Source organism: Microcaecilia unicolor, chromosome 7 (assembly GCF_901765095.1).
Source record: "Microcaecilia unicolor chromosome 7, aMicUni1.1, whole genome shotgun sequence".
Classification (NCBI taxonomy): domain Eukaryota; kingdom Metazoa; phylum Chordata; class Amphibia; order Gymnophiona; family Siphonopidae; genus Microcaecilia; species Microcaecilia unicolor.
The window spans coordinates 44450495-44466550 of record NC_044037.1 but is presented as its reverse complement, the minus strand read 5'-3'; the positions used below and the strand labels follow the sequence as shown (position 1 = coordinate 44466550).

Genomic DNA, 16056 nt, shown 5'->3' with positions numbered 1-16056 from the left:
GACAAATGTCTAATACAGAAAAGCTTTATTATTTTAGTAGATGATAGTTAAGTAGTCACACTATTAAAATTATTACAAATTTAACAGCAGGCTTCACAGAATATTACAAAATATGCTCATTAAGTATAAAACCTTTTGACTAGAGTAAACAGGTCTCTAGAACATACCAAACCAGCCCTATTTCGTTACAGGCACACCCTTAAAAACATTATCCTAATGGCTATACTTCTTTAAGGTTGTCTAGGTAAAAACTGGAAATTAGTCAGGTCTCATCCTTTTCTTCACCTCAGCACAAACCTTACAAAATATTCAGTTTGACAGCCATGGGATACAAGTAAAGAAAATAATAGAAGGAAAATTAGGTTGTTTCCTTCTTCTGACTAGTGAGTCATGAATTTGGAAGATAATGGAGCTGAACTGGTAGTTCTGAAAGCAAAGAATTCTACCCTCACCAAAAGAAAAGAACCCTAATAGAGGGACAGCATTTAGTTGTAGTTTGTGGGGCTTAACATCTATAAACTGTGTTCAAATAAATCAATACATTTGTCAAGGATTCCGAGTACATAACACTGCCCTTAGCTTTAGGCAGAAACAAAATGTTCTATGAACTGTGAAATATTTCTATTCAGGTTCCTCATTTTCAACATACAGGAACATGTCTTAATATAAGTAGCTGAGAAAACGGAGCCACTGGTATTTGTCACTTAACCCCTAGAACGCATGATGTTAAAAATATACATATTAACGTCATGGGGGCCTTTTAGGCCCCCATGCACATAATGTAGAAAAACACACAAATAGCTTTCACAAGTTTATTTCAAAATTGCTCAATAAAATATGAATAGTGGACAACATTTTAATTATAATTTTTCACAGAAAACACCAAAAAATCTTTTTTTTCCCAAATTTCACGCAAAGACATGAAAACACACAAAAATGCATAGAAATCTATAGCAAACTAGCTGCAGCTACATTTTTATTCTAACTTTCTTTTCTATTATATTAGTCTTCCAAACAATTCTGACATGTTATTTTTTCAGAAGAGTGTTCTTTGCAAACAGTTTCCTTACAAGTGGAACAATATCGCTCAGTTTTCCTCTCTATGTTTCTTGGACACATGAAACAACGCTTTCGTTTTCTTTCTCCTGGCTCTGGAGTAATCTGAAACTGTACGCCACACCGTTTCATTGCTTCTTTAGTTTTCTTTGGCAAGCATTTCAAGTCGCTTCGCTCTATCATGTGAGGTATTACAAGTTCATGACAAAGGTCCTTCAAGAATAAGCGTCTCCTGTCCTTCCTCTGTGCATGAAATTCAGGATGAGTTTCTGTATAAATAATGAATGAATTTAGGGCTGCTACATCAAGCATATTTGAAAATAGTACTACAGGCCATCGTTTTGTTTGCCTCTTACACGAATATTCTCCCACCATCTCATCCATTTTATGTACACCTCCTTTTGTTGCATTGTAATGCAGGATGATTTCTGGTTTCAATTTTTGGTTATTGCTGTCAACACTGCAATCGTGATGCATGGTACTGAGTAAAATTACAGATTTCTCCTTCTTTGCCTTGTAAGATACCAAAGTCGCTTTGTTATTGAATCCAAAGACACTCTCATAAAGTGCTCGCTGACGATTGTGTTTGAGTGCTGCTGGAATTTCTCGTCTGTTTTGCTTTATAGTACCAACAAGTGTAATAGCTTTTGCAAGCAGAAAATTGCCTAGTTCAACATTGGTGAAATAATTGTCCATGGTGATGTTTCTACCTGAATTGAATATTGGAACAGCAAGAGTTTTGACTATTTCAGACCCCAGATCCTTCTGTACTGGTGCACCAACCTCTTTGCCACAGTAGATTACGCCATTTATGCCATAATAATTTGCAGAATCACACATCCAGAAGATTTTTATACCGTACTTGGCTGGCTTGCTGGGCATGTATTGTATGAATTTGCAGCGTCCTCTGAACGGTACAAGTTGCTCATCTACAGTAACATTAGTACTAGGATTGTAAAGTTTTGTGCAATTTTTGATAAATATGTTCCAGATATAACTGATAGGGGCTAATTTGTCTGTTTCAAACCTCGCTGCACGAGTTCGCTTATCATCAAAGCAAATGATCCTTCTAATTTCCTCATATCTGTCCACTGACATTGTCGCCTTATAGTGTGGATCAGAAAGTGGGTCCAGAAATAATTCTCGTATTGGGACATCATACGATTTTTGACTCCCTGCCAGCAGGAAAAGTCCAATATATGCATAAAGTTCCTCTTTTGAGATATTTTTCCAGGACTTATTTTTTGCTGAAGCGATACGTCTTCCTTCTAGGTTTGAACATAATAGGACCTCTTCTGCAATATTGTCAGAAAAATAAGTACAGAATACATCTTTAGGGGTAAAGTAACTGGGACTTCCCACAGCTCCTTGAGCCTGTCTCACAATATTGTGTATTGGAGTACATCCGACTAATGTAGGATTACTGTCCCAAAAAACATTCGTTTTGGATGTTCTACTTATCACTTCTTGAGGATCCACTAGATTCACTTCTTCATCATCAGAAGAATCACTGGATGAGGATGTTTGATTAGCTGGTGGCAGACATTCTTCATCAGACAAAGATAGTTCACTTTCATCATCGCTTTGAAACATAATCGCTTCAATCTCTTGGTCAGTCAGACACTTGGAGGAAGACTGTGCCATTGCTGACTAGATGTTAGAAAATGAAACAGATTTCCTCTCAACAGCTTATCTTATCACAGGTCCTTCAGCAATTAGCTCACAGTGTATACTGTCCTCAGTGTTCAGAGGACCTGAGGTGATGTCATGGCCTTATCACGCCCTCCAAAAATCACATGACATCCTCACATGTTATTATCCACACCCTGGCCCCTCCACCAGCATTACTGAGTACAAATAAAGTAACTTGAGACACAAACACTTCTGAGAACATGATAAAAACAGCGGGGGCCTAAAAGGCCCCCAATTCGTACAGATGTAGTTTTCACCAAACAAGCATTGTTACACCATAATGCCTATGAAAAAAAATTATATGAACAACTGGATATTATCAACAATGACATACTTGAGTAATACCTTGAGTTTCAAAATTCTAACTAAAGTAATTTTGCAGATAATAGCAAAAATGTAAGCATGGGGGCCTAAAAGGCCCCCAATATGCGTTCTAGGGTTAAAAACATGATGTCTTCAGCAATCTTCTTTCCACAAGGATGGTGTTTACTGACCCTGCCTTTGTAGCACCAAGTTCCAGCTTCACTAGAGCAGCAATATAATACTGGAGAGCAGCTGTAGGCAATCCCAAACTCCAGTATTTATGTGCTGCTAGAGCAAACACTGGTCAGTTTCTTACTTCTGATGTTCTGCAGTATTCCCCTCCAGGTAGAACTGCAAGACAGTACCTGACCCTAAAACAAGTGATTGGTCCTATAACAATTATATCCATTCATTAATAAATATATAATCACGTCCATAAGAACTAGACCAGCCCTTATTTAGAATAAAAATGTCCAAAAAATATCTCTACTCAAGTTTTCAATATTCATAAATGGAATATTTAGGTTATCTATAGCTTCAGAGTGTTTTAGACAGACATGGCTGCCAACATTAATACACTAGTAAACCAGTGTCAAGGAAAAATACCAGCATCCATCTCTAATAACCTGATGACCCGTTCCACATTTAGACTAGGCAGGTAGTGGTGCTTATTCTCTTGCCTTTTCCTTGAGGAAATGAGGCAGCTCAGAATGGTCTGTATCTCCTTGTCACAACAAACCATGATGTGCTGCTACATCTCCCCAAAGCTCACCTGCTGAAATCACAAAATGTACTGCAATAGGCCATCAATACTGATGACTCTACAATGGAAAGAAAATATATGGTTCATATTATTTACTTTAACCACAGTGTAGCAGAGTTAAACTAAGTTTAAACCCATTTATCAAAAGATGGAAAAATTATCCTAGATCAAGGAAGTCATCACTCCATGGGAATGGTAAAAGCCCCCCCCCCCCCCCCCCCATTAAAACTACTACTACCTTCTGCAGCATGCCCAATGCAAAGCACATATTTTATAAAGATAACTAGTTATAGAAAAATACTATAGCAATATGAATTTAGAGCTAAAATGGTGAACCATTTGGGCCACTAAAAATGTTACGACCGCTAATTTTAAACAGGTTTCTGTCATGCATTATAACTGAATACAACATGCTCCTAAGGCTGGGATAACCTGGCTGTAACCTAACATCTGGATTTTTTAAAAGCAGATTAGGGGCGAAGAATAAACTACACTAGCTATTTACTGCTGGTTGAATTGAGGCACAGGAAGAGATGGACTCATGCACGACCACAGTACACATTCAAGTTTTATTCCAGGACTTCTGGCAACTTCCTTACTCTGACCATTTGACCCCATATCTCCCAACACTCACTTTACTAGATGTCTACATGTGTACTTTACGGAGTGGTTAGATATTTTATATGACATGTGGTCATATAAAACTTCTCAAATTTATACCACACTCCTCAGAATCACACATTTTGACTGGGACAAGAGATAAAGCTGTCTCAAAATTTATCAAGGACCTATTCAAACCTTTTTGACTTCATATGTATTATTCATAGGAGATGGCTAAATTCACTAAAATGTTTAATACAGCCTCTGATTCACAGGCTTGTTTGATGTGCAAATTCTCAATGTAGTGGATAAGAAATAAGTTAGGTCCTAAATAATTTTCCATTGTGACAAGGATTACTTACAAATGCAAAAAAAAAAAAAAAAATTCAACCTCAAGGGTGCTATCTTGTGAAGATGGTGACATTCCTTGTCACCTTTAAACCAGTTTCAGGCAATGATTAAGTAGACAGGTGTGGTAGCCATGTTAGTCCACTCTTAAAGGTTATCAATAGAAATCAAACAAAATAAAACATGGAAAAGAAAATAAGATGATACCTTTTTTTTATTGGACATAACTTAATACATTTCTTGATTAGCTTTCAAAGGTTGCCCTTCTTCATCTTTCCGATCTGACGAAGAAAGGCAACCTTCGAAAGCTAACCTTCGAAAGCTAATCAGGCAAAGATTAGAAAGCTACAAGGTTGACAGACCTTGGGGAAGTGCAACTGGATTTTTCTAGGGAACATTATTAATACAAATTTATAGAAAGTCACAATCCCATTTCTGCTGTATTGCTAGAATGTATAGCAGAAGGCGCTCCAATACTTACCAATCTCAGTCCTCAAGCCACAAACAAATGCACTGCATTTCCAAGCTCTGATGTATTGTAAAATAGTGCAGATACACAAAGCAAGCAAAGTATCAGCTAGGCTAAGAGCTGTTTTTAATTTACCTCCTCTTAAAGCCCCCTACTGGGGACACTGCTGTGAACAACCGTAACACTTTTAAGACTCATTTCAAGCCCAATGGTTTCAGAACAAGTCTGCATGTGCCTGCGCATATCTTCAATGTGTACTCCCCTACACCTTCCCTATCTAAACTTTCCCTTTCAGGCCCTTCCTTTCCTGTTAACCATTTGCCCACTTTAGCTTGTGTTCTTACTTTCCTGACATTATAAGAGTTCCTTTCCATCTTTTAAATTTGTGTTTGTTTGTTTTTTTTTTTATTTATGTGAACCACTCTGAATTTGTGTTTTAGTAAGAGCGGTATAACAAATGCTAATAAATGAAATGATAAAGCAAAGCCTGTCCCAAATATTCAGTAGTATTTCCTTGTTGCTTGCATTTTCCAACCACATAGACTCAGGACAAATTGGAACATTTTTAATGACTTATTGAAGAACCTCATTTTCAAAAGGTACGTTACTCCTTGTTTTGGAGTATATACATCATGCAACATGTTTGCTGTTTGAGACTACTTGTATGTTGGACTTGGTGATTTTGTTTTAAAGCAAAGCACAGGCAAATACCTTCAAACTATGAAAAGCTTATTTCTACCACATATGCCTGGGCCTGTCAATTCAGTTTGGATAATTAACCTTACTAAAGCTTAATCTGCTTTACTTTTAAAAGAAATATCATGTTATCAGAGTATATAACTGGACATTGGCAACATGAACTAGTACTTCTTTATAGAAAAGCTGAAAAGATGCAGATTCCCAAATACTTTCCCACTCCTACAAATAGGGTCTGTGGTCCTGCAGTGAGAGAGAAAACCAGGCACCAGCTAATGTCATATGCTAGGTGAACAACCAATATATACTTTTTATTAGAAATTTCCTTTAGAAAAGGCACTAGCTAATTTCAGCCTGCCATCATCAATCCACTGTGACAGTTTTATAATAAGAATAATCAAACAAGCTTTTTGAATTAGTCACAAGTAGCTTGGGAAAACCGACTTAGTAAATGTGTGAAACCATTAATAGTAACTCACTTGTTATCTTGCTCTACATGTAATTTCTTATCTTCCTTTCACTACGTTTTAACTTCTGCAGCAAAAGAAACTGGGAAAAAAATGTGAAATATAGTATTGTAATCATGGAATACACAAAGCTGCTACATATTACACAATATTTTAATGGAACCAAAATTTCTGAATGATATATATATTAAAAGACAGTACATCAAATAAAACTAGTTTCTTTCAATTTTATTACATGTTTACATTTTACTGACATGTTCCAACCAAAGATTTCACATACAGTACTGCAGAACAGTTGTGGTAGTCATACTGGTTCTCGGAATAACAATCTTGTAGGCTGTGAAACCTCTCATTGGACCAACATAAAAAAAGGTAACATGTTGCCTCACACATGCACGTTTCAAGAAGGGACTCCTCTCTCAATCAAATACAGCATCCTGTTAGTCTAACTGTCACAATTAGTCTAACGCATAGTCTAAGTGTCACAATCTACTATTTTCCAATACACTTATTAGGGTTGTACCAAATATTCATATTCAATTCAGCCCCAAATAGTGCCCCAAATACATTATTTGTATTTGGCTGAATAGTGATTTAAATTCAAATAATCTGAGGCTCTAGTGTGCTAAATCCTACTGAAATTACTTGATCTCAGATTTCACGTTGCTTCTTTTATTATTTGTTACGTTAAAGCTCAGTGCCCCGTTATTTGTATTTGGTATTCGGCCGAATAATATTATTCGTATTTGGCCCAATGGTTAAAATATTCTAATGATAAGTAGTAGTAGTAGTATTTGGTACAGTTCTACTTACTATATGTATCATACAAGTGGGTGCTGGTAAATTAGGTATGTCAAGTTATGCTCTGAGTTAATGAAGTAGTTGAAAAGACTTCACAATTCTGTTAAAGCTCATAAAACTGTAAATCAGTTAAGAGCCTTTAACACATTGTGTATGTATGCTGAACAGTTCAAGTGGCTCAATATAAAATCGTACGTACACCTGCTTAGGGGCAGTGTGAACTGGACAGTTTACTAGCAATAACATCTGGAATTCTTTCCACAGCCCTGAAGATGCAAGACAAGAAGAGCCGGCGATTACCTTCTCGGTACAAGAACGAACAAATTAGCTGAGAGAATTTCTCACAGCAGAAGAGAAAGTAGATAATGACAGGGAGAGGAAAAAAAAAAGGGAAAGCGGGAATATGAAGGACTAGGTTAATGAGGAAACGAGAGGTGAAGGAACACAGACTAGAGAGGTTACGATATAAATCCACCGTTCTTTTCAATTCAGTTTAACCTCTCTAGTGCAGATGTAACTAGTTCAGTTACCAGTTTAAGCAATGCTAGTGTGGATGTGCTGACTGGTTTAAACTGGTGTCAAACTGTTCCCAGGAATACTTATGTTGCCTGGATAAGGCCCAAATGGCATTAGAATGAAAAAAAAAAAAAAATTCACCACCCACAGTCTTTGCACCTACCTTGATAAACAGAACATTTCAGTTATGCAAGTTTTCTTAACTGATGAGGAACATATCTTTCAGAACACACTAAAATAAAAACATAAGATTAAAGTTAAGCAGTACATCATAGCCATACGATATTGCATTAACATTTTACAAACACTAAACAGGATTAAAATGACTGAAAATATACATTCAACTAAATCTTTCTAGGGTAGTTCATGGTGGTGAGACCCTCTCTATAACACAATGTAAAATGCCATTCATTGAAGGATTCCATTGGGATTTGACCAGAAAGAATCTGTACATAATGTACAATTATTCCAAAGAGGTTTCAAATATAAACTTGTTCTTTATATACAGAGAGAAATAAGGATATAAAGTACTAACAAGTTTTGGATTTACATCAGATTCAGAAGATTTCTACAGCATGCTAATCTTTTCAGATATTGCTCAACTAAGAGTATATGTATAAATTAGAAATCAATACATTCAAATATTACAACCTCAGTGGTTAGAGAAGGGATGTACAATGAACAAGGACAAGCATAAAAAAAAAATAGCATCAACACCTGTTACAAATATAAGTTACTTCTGCAAAAAGCATATGCATTCACTGGGAAAGTATACACTGAACAGAAACCTGGCTTGCCCAGGCTCCAGTAGATACTTTATGACTCACAACCAAATGAAAATGACAACTTGTTATCTGGCTCGGGTTTGCCTTTTTAAATACATTTTATAGAAGTCTGCCTTTTAAAAGCATGCAAAATATCGTTTGCACATGTTTTACCTCTGCATATGCAGTGATTTTCATTCCTGGTATTATATTTTTTCCATTAAACTGCAGCTCCTTTATTTACCAATTCAAGGGTAATACATCTTCATATGCAGAATCAATGTATTGCTAAATGCTAACAAGTTAAGTGTTACACTGCCTTAGGTATGAAAGTGCTTCATTGACTCGGCACTCATTTTAATCCACAATCATCCTCCTCATATATGTAATGTTCTCATGGACTCATTCTTCACAACTTGCCAATCCTACCATTAGCTATCTTATGCGGTATAGAATTAGCCTGAAGATAGCAATGATGCATGTTGAGCTGAATTAAGTGAGCCCCATAAACCCTTCACGCATGAATCGAAAAGCTGACCATTGTCGGATGGTTGCGGCTAGAAAAGTAATGCTGCTAAGTTCTGGGCAGACAGCAGAAGCACTAAAAAGTTTCATTTAAGGTAAGTACATTTAAGCTTTCTGTTTGTAAAATCAGTATTTTAAAGATTTTTGAAGTGTATATAATGAACAATATTTCACTCAAAGATTTTTTGCTAATTATTGGATTGAAGCCACATATAGACTGAATATATTAAGTCTACGCTGAGGCTTTTTCTTCCTTGTGATATTTTGTATCCTGTCTCCAATATAATATAGTGTGGAAAAATTTATGATTTTGTTTTGATTTGGTACTCCGCCTCCACTCTATATTTGACAGAATTAAAGTTGGTATTATATATATGTCATTATCACTTTTTCTACTGTGATGAGTAAACAGTATTTCTATTTCAAATGTACTTCGTTATCCCCCATTTTCCTTCTTAAGAGCACTCAGTTGAGTCAGATTTTTGAACTGGTCAATGCACAAATATTTTGAGGTCAAAACTCCATGAAGACAGACAAAAAAAAACAAAACAAAAAAAAAAAAAACAACACCACAATGACTTACTATTAAATAAGCTCCTTAGAGCAAGAACCCCTTGGCCATCTTCCACTAAGTATGGTTATAGCACTATGTACATTGGTAAGGTTTTATAAATCCATGCATGGCAAATCATGGGCATTTGCTGCAGGGATTCGAGCCAGTAGCACCCTAATTCTGCCCAAGCTTGGGAAAGGAGGTCCCTACAGCACAGTAACTCATCGTTTTCTGAAATGGAGGTTTGGGGGGGGGGGGGGGAGAGGGAGGGAGGGCATCCTCAGGTCAGTAGCAACCTGTTTCTCTCATCCTTAGGTTTGGGGGAAGTGATACCTTGACCCTTCGCTGAGACATACTTCCCACTTTTATAACAGCAGTTAGAAAAGCTGCTCTAAGATGGTTTGGGTTTTAAGAGTACTACTATAATTTGAGTCACAAGTAGAAGTAGTATCCAGCAGCAGGATAGATGTTACTGTTACTCTCAAACAATGCCAGTATGGCAGCAGTCAATTTAACAAGCTCCAACACAGCCAAGTATCAGCATAATAAAAAGGACTCCTTTTGACATTCAGTTCTAGCAGCTGGAACCGCAGTCGATCACTCTCAATACTCGGCTCACAAAAAAGTGCCAAAAGGAGGTCATTATATAATTTGGCTTGTTCATTAGGGGATCTTTAGAATTTGATTTGACAGATCTCAGAGAGAATACGGTACACTCCTCATGCAGACATATGCTGAAACCTGGCTGTGTTGGGTCTTAACTTGACTGCTACCATATCACAATATTGTAATTTCGCCTGTTACACAGTTTTTCAGCTATAAAAAACTGTCAGATGACAAACAAACCGCCTTGTAGGGCAAGAGGTAGTACCAAGGGAGAATAAGCTCAACTGTAACTTACCATGTATTTTCCTTTTTTCTCTAAGAGGCAGATGCAATAAAGGGAATCAGGCTTTATATACAGGTTAGCTTGGATACAAGCACACAAGTAAAAAATTAGGTAGACAACTTACAGCACATTTAAACCCCATGATAACGAATTTATTTGGTATTCTTTACAGATGCACAGAAGTGTGCAGAAAACCTGAAGCATGAGTACAGGGAGATTTTGAACAAGACCCCAAAAGAGAAAGCTTTAGTTTGTTCTTCTACAGTCAGCACAAGGGAAATTTTTATTCCAGTTTCTTCTTTTTACCGCAAGCAAACAGGACCTGCAACTTTTATAGCCTATTTGAAGGAGATGTCGAAGGGGGAGGTATGCTGGAAGAAATGCTGAACTGTTGACAAATTGAAGTGCCAATACACAATTTTTGAAACTACAACTTGCATGCAATGCTAGGTGCCAATGCAATTTTTTGTGCACTAATGTAGCTGCTGCTAGTGCTGACTTGTGAGAGCACGTGTCCAGTGTGCTGTCACATTAGCCTGTTCTTTTCCATTCAGCCCATTTGCATTCAATTTACTTACTGCACTGGAGAGCAATTTATTTTTATTTTGTGCATGTTAGGGTTGTGCTGAAGCTCAGCACAGGGTTTCCAAACACATTACTTTCTCTATCAGCCCCTAAAGTGTGTAAGCAATAAATCTTGATGCCCTATCTGGAAAACATGAAGGCTGAGGTGGAATCAAAGGCATTTGTTAAAGTCAGAGAAATATGTTTGTGGTAAACATTGTGCCTGTTCACAAGAGACATTGGAAGAATGTCTCAAAAGCTGATTCGGGGGGGGGGGGGGTGGGGGGGAAGAGTGGAAGAGACCTATCACAACCTAGTAAGGAGTGACGTGGTAGCCAATTGATTAGAACAGACTGACAACCAGCAAAGCCAAGGTTCAACTCCTGCTTTTCCCCACTAACGCTTATAACTTAAGACAAGTCACTTCATTGTTCATTGCCTCAGGTACAACTTTGTTCACAAGCTGGGTAAGGATGTGTGTAGCAATGTTATTGTAAGAACATCATCAAATTAACCCCCCCCCCCCCCCCAGAACAGTATTCTTGGTCTGGGGAACTATAACAGCTTGTTATGTCAACATCTATATCAAATCTAACCCTTTAAACAATTTTATAAAAATGATATTGTGTGCTCAGAAAACTGTATAATGCCCAGTGTTATACTGACAAAAGGCATCCAATTATCATCGCACACTGATAATTCCATTGAAAATGTAAAAGTTCTAAATGCAAAACAAAGACTCGTATTCAAAATCCTTGTACATATCTTGAAGTGTATTATTGTCCAAACTGCCCAATCCAATGAGCTATGGATTTCAGTTTGAAGCCTTTTCAATCCATGGCTCATTGGATTGGGCAGTTAGCACAAGAATACACTTCAAGATATGTACAAGAATTTTGAATATGAATCTTTGCTTTGCACTTAGAACTTTTGCACTTTCAATGGAACTATCAGTGTGCAATGACAGAAAATTGTATGTTTTTGTCGATGTAACACTAAGCACTATACACTTTTCTGAGCACACAATGGAGCTCATTTTCAAGCACTTAGCCATCCAAAGTTCCATAGAAACCTATGGAACTTTGGAAGGCTAAGTGCTTTGAAAATATGCCTCAATATCACTTTTAGAAAAGTTATTTAAAGGGTTAGATTTGATATAAATGTTGACATAAGCTGTTATAGTTCCCCAGACCAAGGATACTGTTCTAGACAAGGCTCTGTGTAACTAACTGTAATTTATCTTGAGTTTGGAATTGGAATAAATTAAGGTCCCAATCTAAAAATCAAAATGAATAAGTTGTTTTACTCTAGTAATGGGATAAATACCATTTTACTAACCTGAATATCTAATTGTAATATTCAAATTAAAGAGAATGCCAAAAGTAATCATCACTGCCATACCCAGTTCCTAATGAATTTACCAATGAGATGTTTTGAGAGAGCAATAAGTCATCTTCTCATGTTGCTGATGTTCTCATCTGAAAATAACACAAAGATAGATGGTTCAACCTGGTAATGACCAAGTGTTCTGTATTAAAATTATCCCCATATGGATTTTTAGTATGAACAAATTTCAAACAATATTCCATGCAAGTTTTTTTAAGGTTATATTTTTTCTGTTGAATACTGAAAATGAAGGTGTTCAAAGTGCTAAAAATAAACTGCTAATTTCAACAGGTGGAAACCTTCCTACGATTTAATAACCATTAATCATTTCCAAAAATGTCTATAATTGGTTCCAATTACTGCAGTTACGCAAATATAGGAATAATCAAAATTAAAAAATAACCCTAGTCTGTAATGATTTCCACCTGTTCTACAGCTTGAATTTAAAAAACAAACAACAAACCACACACATACACACTTTCTTGGTAAAAAGCGCTAGAAGTATTCACTGGAGTAAGCTATAAGTGCCTCTTATACTACATAAAAGCATTTCTAAAGCAGTACAGTAGTGGAAAACATGCAAAGTACACAAATGTTTTTATTATTCTCAATAGATTTATTTTCCTTTATCATACAAGTGCACAACTAATCAGCATTAACTGAAGAACTACAGATTACATTGCAATATTTTTTGTGTAAACACAATCTATGTAAACCACTATCAATACAAGGTTCACAGTCACACTCGCTTTTCCCAAATTCTCCTACCTAGAAAGAAAATAATTCCAAAACAAAAATGTCTGATTACCCTAAAGTCCATGTATCCAAACCATCATTTATATCAGCTGACAAGTGTTCTAAACAATTATTTTCATCACTGTTCAATATTCTTTATGTCTGCTACATTTACAATCATACCATCAAAAATATTTTTCTTCAGTTTTTAAAAGGAAGAACAGCACACTCCACCAGTTTTATGCAACTTTCCACAATTTTATTACAAGCTGCAAAAGGACCATTTTTTCCCAAAATTTTTTTCATGATTAAGAACAGATGACATGTTTAAAACTGGTTATAAACAGAGTTTTCAAAGTAAACAATATAGATAGGAAATCAACTTGAGCTAGAACTTCACTAAATTGATCTTCCAGTTTGCAGTACTGTACCTGAAGTACAAATTTGAAGGAAGAATCATTGCCTCCCCTCCACAGGTCTAATTTGATAAAAGGCTCTCTTCAGATTATTACACATTGGTCAACGATGTTTACAGTATATAATGTTGCTCTTCTTTTTATTTCTTCAGCCGGTGCTAAAAGAAGGTTGCCAAATATTTATATAAAATTACACAAACATAAATGCAGAAACTTAAAATGGTGTTTGTTCAACTAAATTAAACCTTAACACTGGAAAACTTAGTGCAAAGGCACTGCAAAAACAGCAGAAACACCCAGTTCTTTTTTTTTAAACATTGTACACTCTTACCTACAATTGTTCATGTATTTAAAACAGAATCAAATGTTGCCTGCACTTAATTTATACCCTATCCAGGTTGATTGAAGAAACATTTAAAAATATTATATTTAGGAATAATTGGCAAAGTTATAAAATATATGAAGCTTACACACTGAAATACAATAAATCCTGGCTGCAGAATTTATTAGGGCCTTTAATGCAATCCCATCAGCCAAGAGGCCTTCAACAAAGCCTTACTGTATGGCACTATCAAACAAATATTGATCTTTATTTTTCTAAACTACAATCATTCACAGGCGAGTATAAAAGTAAGTAGCTCTACAGAAATGTTTTAAAGTCTATTTTATTCACATTTAAAAGTTGTGAAAAAAAATCCAGACCTTCTGGCAAAGGCACTGTAGAGTTATTTTCCTCAAACTATAGCAGAAACAAGACATTTTTTTCTGTAGTTATTCTAGAACTATTAAAATAGCTCATGAACAGTCCGGCGAACAAGTTTCCGATTACTGGTATATACTGAAAGCTATTTTTATAAAGCTAATTTAATCCACGATTGTCTTTTAAACCATCCCTCAAAATAATTTATGCACAGATCTGCGAGCGTATCAAATTACGGTGCGACATATGGCCGACTTCACCAAGATAAGGTTAATTCCCACTTTTGTAGTCTTTTTTTATTATTTTATTTAAAAAGCATCTAGAAAAACACCTTTTTTTTTTTTTTTTTAAATCAAAACCTTGACGGTGCCATTTGGGTCAGGGATCTAGAAAGCAGCAACACAAGCGCTCTCTTACTAGTTCTCCTATAGCTCCAAAGGAGGCTGCACGTTTAATTAAATGTAACTTCTGTTAACCCTTTCGTGCCGTTCTCGCTCCGAGAGCCAAGTAACGGTATGCAATTATATTCCAATCAGGCGTCACTTTTCCTGCTCTGGAGGCCGGGGAGGTGTTTGCTCTTTTGTTTGGCTTTTTCTTTTTTTTTTCCGGGAAAGGGGAGCGCCTGCCTCCTCTTTCAAGACCGGTGAGAGACTTTTTGCGACTGCGTCACCCGCGCGCCTCCAGCTGCCCCGGGGTCGAGAACTCGGGGCTTCTCGAGGGCTCCACATTCTCTCTCCCAAATCACCTTTCACGGTCTGAAGAGCGGCGAGCCCAGCAGCACCGGCCTCAAGAGCGGCCAACAAAACTTTACACACTTGGGCGTTCTAGGAGCACTTTTGCCTTGCTTTTGGAGATTATATATTTATTCTTTCAGCGCGGGAGAGGCGAAAAGTTTTCCCAGGACTAAAAAAAAAAAAATTAAACCCATTCTTTGTTTGGCAAATATATTACTAAAAAAAAAAATGGTGGTGAAACTACTAAGAAAAATGTTCTTGTTTACTTCCCCATCCTGCTTGCTCACTGACTCTTTCACAATTAAGTCTTCTTTCTCCTCCCCACGTCAAGAAAAGTAGCCCCCAAAAGTCCATTTCCGGGTGACAAAACCTACAAACTGAATTAACACAACACACACACACAAAAAAGACGATTTAAAAAAAAAATACTAACTTTATTTTTAATCTTTTGTCGCTGAAACTCGCACTAAAAATTCCGTCATTTTATTTGCTTCATTATTAAGGCCCACTTCCTTGGGGAGGGGGCTTTTACAACTATTGCCCCCCAAAAGGGGAGAAATGAACATTGAGCCGCCGCTCATTTTTGTTTTCTTTGCCGCACCTATTTTTCAGGAAGCCCCAGAGGCTACTCCGTCCGCCGCAGACCGCGCCAGGCAAACCGGCAGAGGACGGGGATTTTTTGAATATTTTTAAAATATTTTTCAGGCAGGCATAATCGAAGCAAGCGGAGAAAAAGCCTTATAATTAATTCCCTAAAAAAATCCCTCCTTACCTCAGTCCAATCGAAAATGGCGCCGAAACCTAAAAAACTTCTTAAATTTCATTGTAGGCTTTTGCAATGGCTTCTGGGATTGTTGGGGCTTTCGCTGGGTAGGGAAGGAAAGGGGGAGGGGGGAAGAGGACAGCGGGCGGGCGTGCGAGAAGCGCGAGCGCCGCGCACTGAGGCGAGAGGCGGAGCCCGGTGCTGGTTCGGCAGTTGTTGGTTGGCTGAGCGAGCGCGAGCGCGCTTTTGGACGGGGCGGGGTTTGACGGTAAAAAGTAAGTAACTTAAGTTCTGTACTGCAGCTGTTTGTGCAGAC

The 16056-nt window shown here is 37.1% G+C and overlaps 1 long non-coding RNA gene across 5 annotated transcripts in view; it reads right to left on the bottom strand.

The window, feature by feature from the left end:
• The window catches only part of LOC115474424, a 37664-nt gene extending 21827 nt beyond the window's left edge, over positions 1–15837 (bottom strand). Inside the window, exons 1-6 of one of the 5 annotated variants that reach the window (XR_003942856.1) lie at positions 15750–15837; positions 13559–13701; positions 12345–12484; positions 7875–7943; positions 6407–6476; positions 2668–2706 (exon numbers count right to left, since the gene is read on the bottom strand). This is a non-coding gene — a long non-coding RNA (uncharacterized LOC115474424). Of the gene's footprint in view, positions 1–2667; positions 2707–6406; positions 6477–7874; positions 7944–12344; positions 12485–13558; positions 13702–15243; positions 15338–15749 lie in introns of those variants that run through there. The other 4 variants (XR_003942857.1, XR_003942853.1, XR_003942855.1 and 1 more) reach the window with 4 other exon arrangements.
• Between the last annotated feature and the right edge of the window lie 219 nt (positions 15838–16056).